This window comes from Malania oleifera, chromosome 6, assembly GCF_029873635.1.
Source record: "Malania oleifera isolate guangnan ecotype guangnan chromosome 6, ASM2987363v1, whole genome shotgun sequence".
Taxonomy (NCBI): Eukaryota; Viridiplantae; Streptophyta; class Magnoliopsida; order Santalales; family Ximeniaceae; genus Malania; species Malania oleifera.
Window position 1 is genome coordinate 1854606 of NC_080422.1, and position 9029 is coordinate 1863634.

Below are 9029 nucleotides of genomic sequence, written 5' to 3' on the forward strand. Positions count from 1 at the left end.
TGTGTTTAATTTTCATGATGATCCATAAAATAATTAATTTAGTTATGAAGGAAAGATGGGAACCAGCAATGGGTTTTATGTGTTCTTTAATTTTTATAATAATCATCCAAAAGGGCAGCTGTGAGAGAGGGAGGATGAGTCAATTTCCGAGCATATTGGACAAATTCATTCTCAAGAATGCTCAGAATTCAGAGAGAGAGAGAGAGAGAGATTTGATTTTTCTATGTACAGCATAGCATGTGGGGGAATCGGTGAATTTTATTGAAGCAGGTTGCGGGGGAGTCTCACGTTTTTGTATTTGCCAACTTGTTTGAATTTTGAATGAAATGATATGAGTTTACATTTTAATTATTGCTTCATTTTTTTTTTTTCTTTTTTTGGAATAATTTTTGGGTGCAGGAGTTCTGAATTTAGAGTGGCTTTGGTGGGAGGTCTGTGGATGCCCCTCTGGTACGTCATTTCCACCTTGCCTAGTTGCTTGCCTCCTCCTTTTCGCATGATCAGTGCCAGCAGCCAAACATCTCATGAACGGGAAAATGTTTAAAATCATAAATCACTAAATTCATTTTAAAACTGGAAAATAAGTGAATAAAATAAAATAATATATATATATATATATATATATATATATACACACACACACACACATGAATGCTACTCAAGTGTGAATGCAAGTGAATATGCACTCGAGCTCGTTAGACTCAGGTGATAAACTCAAAGTTCTCCCGATTAAATGACAAAGATTAGTCTTGTGGGTTATGACTTTTCATTTGAGATAATATCTTTATATTTAAGTGGAGAAGGGTACAGGGATGGACCCATTATTCTGAATTAGTTGAGTGTCTAAAGGACCTCAGCACCAAAAAAAAAAAAAAAACTATTATGAATCCACATGGCTGAGTTGGATAGGATGGTGCATGGGTCCACAGCCCCTTTTCTTCTGTCTTGTGTTGTCATGACTTGTGGCCACAAGCATTTTCCTTTATCACACACATGATTGATAGTAGTGGTTAGTAGAATGTCTAAAGACCTTAGAAACCATTGTTTCAAAAAAAAAAGAAAAAAAAAGAAAAAAAAAACTATTATGAGTCCACGTGGCTGAGTTGGATAGGATGGTGCGTGGGTCCACAACCCCTCCTCTCCTGTCTTGTATTGTAATGACTCGTGACTGCAAGCATTTTCCTTCAAAACACAAGGCTTGTTTTGAAGGCCAACTCACAAAAATATGCAACCCACCTAAAAAAATGTGGTAATTGCACTTAGTTATCCATGTTTGGGTTGAATTTAGAGTTTTTGTTTTGAAATTGTTGTTTTGGTTTTAATTTTATCTAAACAAAATATTAAATTTTAATTTAAATTTATACAAATTTTAATCTAAATTCAAAATGCATTGATGCAATGTAATATTTTAGCATTGAGTTGTTGCATAAAAGAGTGAATGACTAGACAGTGATGGAATGGAAGGGCACTTGCTTGTACACGCGGCTTGTGGTAAGAGGGAAAGATTATTGGAGAGAAGAAAATGTGTGCACTGGAAAATCATTCTTTTCCTTTGTTAGGAAGGCAGAAGAGAAAAAGAAAAATGGATGGAAATGACAGTTTATTCAGAAGTGAGAAGAGAATGACTAGCAAGAGGCTTGTTCATTTGATCTAACTAATTTTTTTTTTTTTTTCTAAATTTTTAAACTGAATTTTGTAATGAGAACAAAAGTAAAAGCCCCCCTCCCCCTCTATATCTTTATCTCCCATATATATTTTCATTTTCTAGAACCAAACATATTTGGTGCATTAGAGTGGAATGGGCTAAGCGAAAATTAATGTGAATTGATTCACCATTACATAAACAAAACTAAAGAAAATCAAACCATCTTTTTTAAAAATTACACGAAACTGATCCAAGGTGTTGGTATGGTTTGATTGTTCTGATTAAAAGATTTAAGTTAATGTCTTGTTGAGAAGCTCATTGTCATTGCAAAAAATGACAATATTTAAATCGTACTATCAATTTTGGGTAGTCTAATTACTGTCTTTTTAGTAGTTGTGAATCATTGTATTCTCTGGATACATATTTTGCCTATGTTTGATGCAATACAATTATGGGTAAATCCCTCGATATAGTCCATTTACATGGGCTCCCGATTCCCGCTTCACTTGGTACTGGGCTATGCAATTTGATTGATTAAAAAAAATTTGGATTGTATTTTATTATTATTATTATTATTGGTTGCTTTTTTTTTTTTTTTAATAAAGGATAATATATTCTTATGAAGGTTAATTTGTTCTTATAAATAATAATTCAAATGTGCTATCATAACTAGTTTAGTTTAGCATGCTTACTATCAAACTACAACAATATTCATGTGGTGGACTCCTTATAATGAGTGAGAGAGAGTATCTCTTATCAAAATATTACTTTACACTTTGAACCGACCTTAGCTCAAAAGGAAGAGCGAAAGGGTTTGTGCATCGGCCGGGGGGCTTGTCCCTGAAAGTGCTCAATTCCTTTTTGTTGCCGGTTCGAATCCGGCAGGTTGGTGGACTCCTTACTCCATTTACTATTACTGAAGTATGCTAATTGAGGTGCAGGTCTTCCTAATTTTCAGTATAAATTTTCTTTGAAAAATTGCAGTATTAAGAACTTAAGAATTAAATGAAGGAACCATTGTATGAAGGAAAAAGAAACATTTGAATTAGGTTGGAAGGAGGAATTTGGTCTTTGCCCTTGTGGTTCACATGCCTCGTCCCTTTTGAGGTAGATTTAGCGTTTAAATACTCTTAAACAATTTGAGGTAGATTTAGCGTTTAAATACTCTTACCTTATGTTTAGAGAGATCTTAAAATTGGAGTTGTATTGAATTTGGATAAGATGTAATATTAAATTGTATTAAAAGTTATATAAATTTATTCAAATCTAAATCTAAGGTTTGAAATTCATGCTCCTAAACGCAATATTAGAAAGGGATTCTTTTTAAGGAGGGGGTAGTTGGCTATCAGGGTGGGGATCGACTACCAGTAGAGTAACACAGACTTCAAAAAAATAAAAAATAAAAATAAAAACAATAAAAAAAGAGAGAAGAAGATAGGAGGAAGGGAGAATGAAAAATGATTTATTAACAAATTAGTACTAGACTTTAGAATTTTAAAGCAATCATCTTTTTTTCTTTGCAAGTGTGGTAATCTACCTATTCAGTTCTCCGATAAGAGGAAACCATGCCCCCTCCCACTTCGAGGGTCTCTTAAAGTTCAGAGGAATCCTCCCCTTTGGAAGAGTTGAACCCTAATCTTTGCTTTGGGGAGTCGGGAGATGAATTGTAACAGTGAAGCTCAGGTCTATCAGTGTACCTATTAATATTTAGAAATACTTCAACTTATATATTAGGAAGTTAATCAAGATTTTTAAATGTACATGCACTTGAATGTGCAAGGTTTGAATTGTACTACTAGAAAGTAATATAGTATTTTAGTAATTGTGCTTAAAGCCTCCAGTGTGAACAATTGGGTTCACAAAGAAAAGGTCTTGATTGAGTCATTTCTCTATTTATTTATTATACATTTAGATGGATTGGTTTGGATATATATATTATTTGTTTATGTTAATCTTAATTCAACGCTAAGGATGTTATGTTTAAATCATGAAAAAATTAAGTTGTCTGTATATGTATGTACGATTATGTACATCTTTCCTTTCTTAGATCTTGATGACATGATAGCCTAGCTTTTCCGTGTAAGCCTATTGAGTAAGGAAAGAAAATATTATTGTTTATTTATTTCATTTTCCTTCCAATTTGTTTTGTCAAAATATGCAAATATGTAAGTCCAATGCGTTTGGTGCCCTATACTGGTCAAAATATGATTAGAAATGCTAGATTCTTATTCTCATCTTAGAACTTGTTCGATTAGAATCACCTCCTCTTTGAAAAAAGGGGGCGGAGAAGTGGGAGGAGTTATGCATAACTTGTTTGATTAGAATCACCTTCTCTTTGAAGGAGGGGACTTACGCTTGTTGAACAACTGTAATATATATATATATATATATATATATATATATATATATATATATATATATATATATATATATCCCAGTAGTTCTAATGGTATCGTAGTGCATTTCAATATTTCTCCCTTTTGAAATTCTTCACCTAGTATAGATGTATTACATTTTCTATCATTAGGATGCCTCAAAATGAATCGTTGGAATTTTCCATTTAGGGCATCTCAATTGTGACATGTTTGGATTTGCATGATCTTTGAAGCTAATTGAAGGTAAAAATAGGAAAATTTTATGACTTTTTACTAGCATCAAGGGAGATTAGTATCTTTTATTCCTTTTTTCGATTAGAATCACCTCCTATTTGAAAAAAAAAAAAAAAAGAGGAGGGGGGGAGGGGGGTTATGCAGAACTTGTTCGATTAGAATCACCTCCTCTTTGAAGGAAGGGGGGAGGGGTTATGCTTGTTGAATCAACTATTATATATATCCCAGTAGTTCTAATGGCATGGTAGTGCATTTCATTATTTCCCCCCCTCTTTGAAACTCTCCACCCAGTATTGATGTATTACATTTTCCATCGTTAGGATGCCTTAAAATGAATCATTGAATTTTTCCATTTAGGGCATCTCAATTGTGACATGTTTGAGTTTGCATGAACTTTGAAGCCAATAGAAGGTAAAAACAGGAAAATTTTATGACTTTTTACTAGCATCACAAGAGATTAGTAACTTTTATCTCTTTTTTCTATTAGAATCACCTTCTCTTTGAAAAGAGGGGGAGGGGGTGGGGGAGGAGGGGGAGGGAGGTTATGCAGAACTCTTTCGGTGAGAATCACCTTCTCTTTGAAGGAGGGGGGTTATGCTTCTTGAATCGATTATCTATATATCCTAGTAGTTTTAATGGTATCGTAGTGCATTTCAATATTTTTCCTCCTCTTGAAGTTCTCCTTTTAGTATAGATGTATTACATTTTCCATCATTAGGATGCTTCAAAATGAATCGTTGGACTTTTCCATTTAGGGCATCTCAATTGTGACATGTTTGGATTTTACATGATCTTTGAAGCCAATAGAAGGTAAAAATAGGAAAATTTTATGACTTTTTACTAGCATCAAAAGAGATTAGTATCTTTTATCCCTTTTTTCGATTAGAATCACCTCGTCTTTGAAAGGGGAGGGGGGTTATGCAGAATTTGTTCGATTAGAATCACCTCCTCTTTGAAGGAGAAGGGGGGGGGGGTTATGCTTGTTGAATGAACTATCATATATATATATCCCAGTAGTTCTAATGGAATCATAGTGCATTTCAATATTTTTCCGCCTCTTGAAATTGTCCACCTAGTATAGATGTATTAAATTTTCCATCATTAGGATGCCTCCAAATGAATCATTGGATCTTCTCATTTAGGGCATCTCAATTGTGACATGTTTGGATTTGCATGATCTTTGAAGCCAATAAAAGTTAAAAACAGGAAAATTTTATGACTTTTTACTATCATCAAGAGAGATTAGTATCTTTTATCCCTTTTCTCGATTAGAATCATCTCCTCTTGAAAAGGGGGGAGGGAGGTTATGCAAATCTCGTTCGATTAGAATCACCTCCTCTTTGAAAGAAGGGGGGGGGGGGGGGGGGTTACGCTTGTTGAATCAACTATCATATATATCCCAGTAGTTCTAATGGCATCATAGTGCATTTCAATATTTTCCCCCCTCTTGAAATTTTCCTCCCAATATAGATGTATTACATTTTCCATCATCAGGATGCCTCAAAATGAATCGTTGGATTTTTCCATTTAGGGCATCTCAGTTGTGACATGTTTGGATTTTACATGATCTTTGAAGCCAATAGAAGGTAAAAATAGAAAATTTTTATGATTTTTTACTAGCATCAAAAGAGATCAGTATCTTTTATCTCTTTTTCGATTAGAATCACCTCCTCTTTGAAAGGGGAGGGGGTTATGTAGAATTTGTTCGATTAGAATCACCTCCTCTTTGAAAGATGGGGGTTATGCTTGTTGAATTAACTATCATATATATCCTAGTGGTTCTAATGACATCGTAGTGCATTTCAAATTTTTCCCCCTTTTGAAATTCTCCACGCAGTATAGATGTATTACATTTTTCATCATTAGGATGCATCAAAATGAATCTTTGGATTTTTCCATTTAGGGCATCTCAATTGTGACATGTTTGGATTTGCATGATCTTTGAAGCCAAAAGAAGGTAAAAATAGGAAAATTTTTTGACTTTTTACTAGCATCAAGGGAGATTAGTATCTTTTATCCCTTTTTTCTAATAAGGTAAGAAGAATATGTTAAGAGCACCTATGATGGGAATACATAGTAAGAACTCTTTCGGTGAGAATCACCTTTTCTTTGAAGGAGGGGGGTTGTGCTTCTTGAATCGACTATCTATATATCCAAGTAGTTCTAATGGTATCGTAGTGCATTTCAATATTTTTCCTCCTCTTGACGTTCTTCTTTTAGTATAGATGTATACATTTTCCATCATTAGGATGCCTCAAAATGAATCGTTGGATTTTTCCATTTAGGGCATCTCAATTGTGATATGTTTGGATTTTACATGATCTTTGAAGCCAATAGAAGGTAAAAATAGGAAAATTTAATGACTTTTTACTAGCATCAAAAGAGATTAGTATCTTTTATCCCTTTTTTTGATTAGAATCACCTCCTCTTTGAAAGGGGAGGGGGGTTATGCAGAATTTGTTTCGATCAGAATCACCTCCTCTTTGAAGGAGGGGGGTTATGCTTGTTGAATTAACTATCATATATATCCTAGTGGTTCTAATGGCATCGTAATGCATTTCAATATTTTTCCCCCTCTTGAAATTCTCCACCCAGTATAGATGTATTACATTTTTCATCATTAGGATGCGTCAAAATGAATCTTTGGATTTTTCCATTTAGGGCATCTCAATTGTGACGTGTTTGGATTTGCATGATCTATGAAGCCAAAAGAAGGTAAAAATAGGAAAATTCTTTGACTTTTACTAGCATCAAGGGAGATTAGTATCTTTTATCCCTTTTTTCTAATAAGGTAAGAAGAATATGTTAAGAGTACCTATGATGGGAATACATAGTAAGAAGAAAATAGAACAAAAGGCTTAGCCAAGGCAAAGTAGCAAACAACAAACATATTGTCAAGATGAAAAAAAAAAAAAATTGTTAAAAGCCTTAAGTAGTCTCTACTTTCGACGTCAAATAAGATATTCTGAATAACTATCAATAGGAAAAAGACTCATTAAAAAAGGGAGAGAATTCCTCTTTTTACAAATGTGATAAACTGAGGTAGTCTAGGGTTTTTTTTTTTGCAAATAGTAGCAAGGGGCCACATAGTCTACTACTATTCATTCCAACAAGAAGATTTCCGAAAAATGGACTGCAGTGATTCCCAAAAAAAAAAAAAAAAATTAAAATTAAAAATTAATTAGTTAATTAAATTATTATTATTATTATTATTACTAATTAAATAATATACTATAATATATTAATATATTAATATAATATAATATATAATATAAGTAAATATCCTGAAGGAAGAAAATTGCAATCCTGAGAGTTCTCAGGCACTCTCTCTCGCCCCTCTCTCTCCTCACGTCTTCTCTCTCTCTCTCTCTCTCTCTCTCTCTCTCTCTCTCTCTTTGCATTTTCTCGGTGAATTCTCGGTTGATTGAAGAATGAAAAATACCACTGGGTTCTATTCTCGGCCACCAACATTTTAACCGGAATGGATTCGTGATTAGGACGTTGTAGGCACCACTCCTCGGATAAGGTAAACTCTTTTTTTTTTTCTCTCTCTCTCTCTCTCTCTCCTCAATTTCCCTCAAATCTTTAACCAAATTGATGATCAAACACCACCACAAGGTCCTAGCTTCAATTCTTGTAATTTTAATCGGAGTAGATTCGTGGTTTGGGAATCGTAGGCACTTCTTCTAGGATAAGGTAAGGGGAATAAATTATGTCAGACTTTTATTTTAAAAATTTAATCGATTAAATTTGAGTATTTGATCTCGTATATGTTATATATAATTTTTTGTATGAATCAGGCATATGAAATGAATGTTTTTGATTATTATATGAATTTGGGAAAAATCTAAAATGTGTAAGTTGATCATCATTGTTTTTGAAAAATATATTTGTGGTTAAATAAAATTGTGGAGGCAATCAAACCTAAGTTTCGTTAAAAATATATTTTTCCCAGGTAGTTTACCGTATTTAGAAATTATATTTAAATCGTGTGGCATGAGAATAATATGTTTTATTGCATAATTGAATCAAAATATTTTTTATGGTATTATATGGTGAAATGGTATTGAGTTTATGGAAATGTTGGAAATACTGTGAATTTGTGAAATATGTGAAATGTCGGTTTTAAATTGAGATACAAATATGATATTTTTGATACTAAGGATGGTGATTTATACAGACATGATATTTTTGATGTTGAGAATTACTGTGGAATTTGTGAAATGAGATATGAAGGCTGAGAGCCGGGTTTGATATGATGACTGAGTGCCGGGTCTGATATGACGGTTATACTAAATTATGAAAAATGAGAATTTTATTATAGTTTTATTATATAAATTGCATTATATGATTTAAGAATCATGAGGACCAGATGTGATGAGAGCACGGTACTGTAGCTAGTATTCGAGATAGTGCAACCACACTGTTCTGGATAGAAGTGTTGGTAATGAAAAGTTGATTTGGCCACTGAAGGGTTGTGTACCCCTCTGGAGTTTGAACCAGGTTGGGTAGGCAAATCGGACTTGTAGACATGAGGTTTGACTTAGCCTGGTAGCCCAGCCAGGGCTAGGTCCAGTCTTTGGACCTCACAACCTGATCATGGGGGTTTATACATAATGATGTTGTATGTCCAAAATGGGGTTTCTTCTATGCATATATCTAAAATTTATGTAAATAATATTATTTACTTAACTGATTATATTGTGAAGAAAATGTGTATTTCCAACTATATAGGTGTGAATTATAGTTTGCATGTGAAAGTTATTTATAGTAAA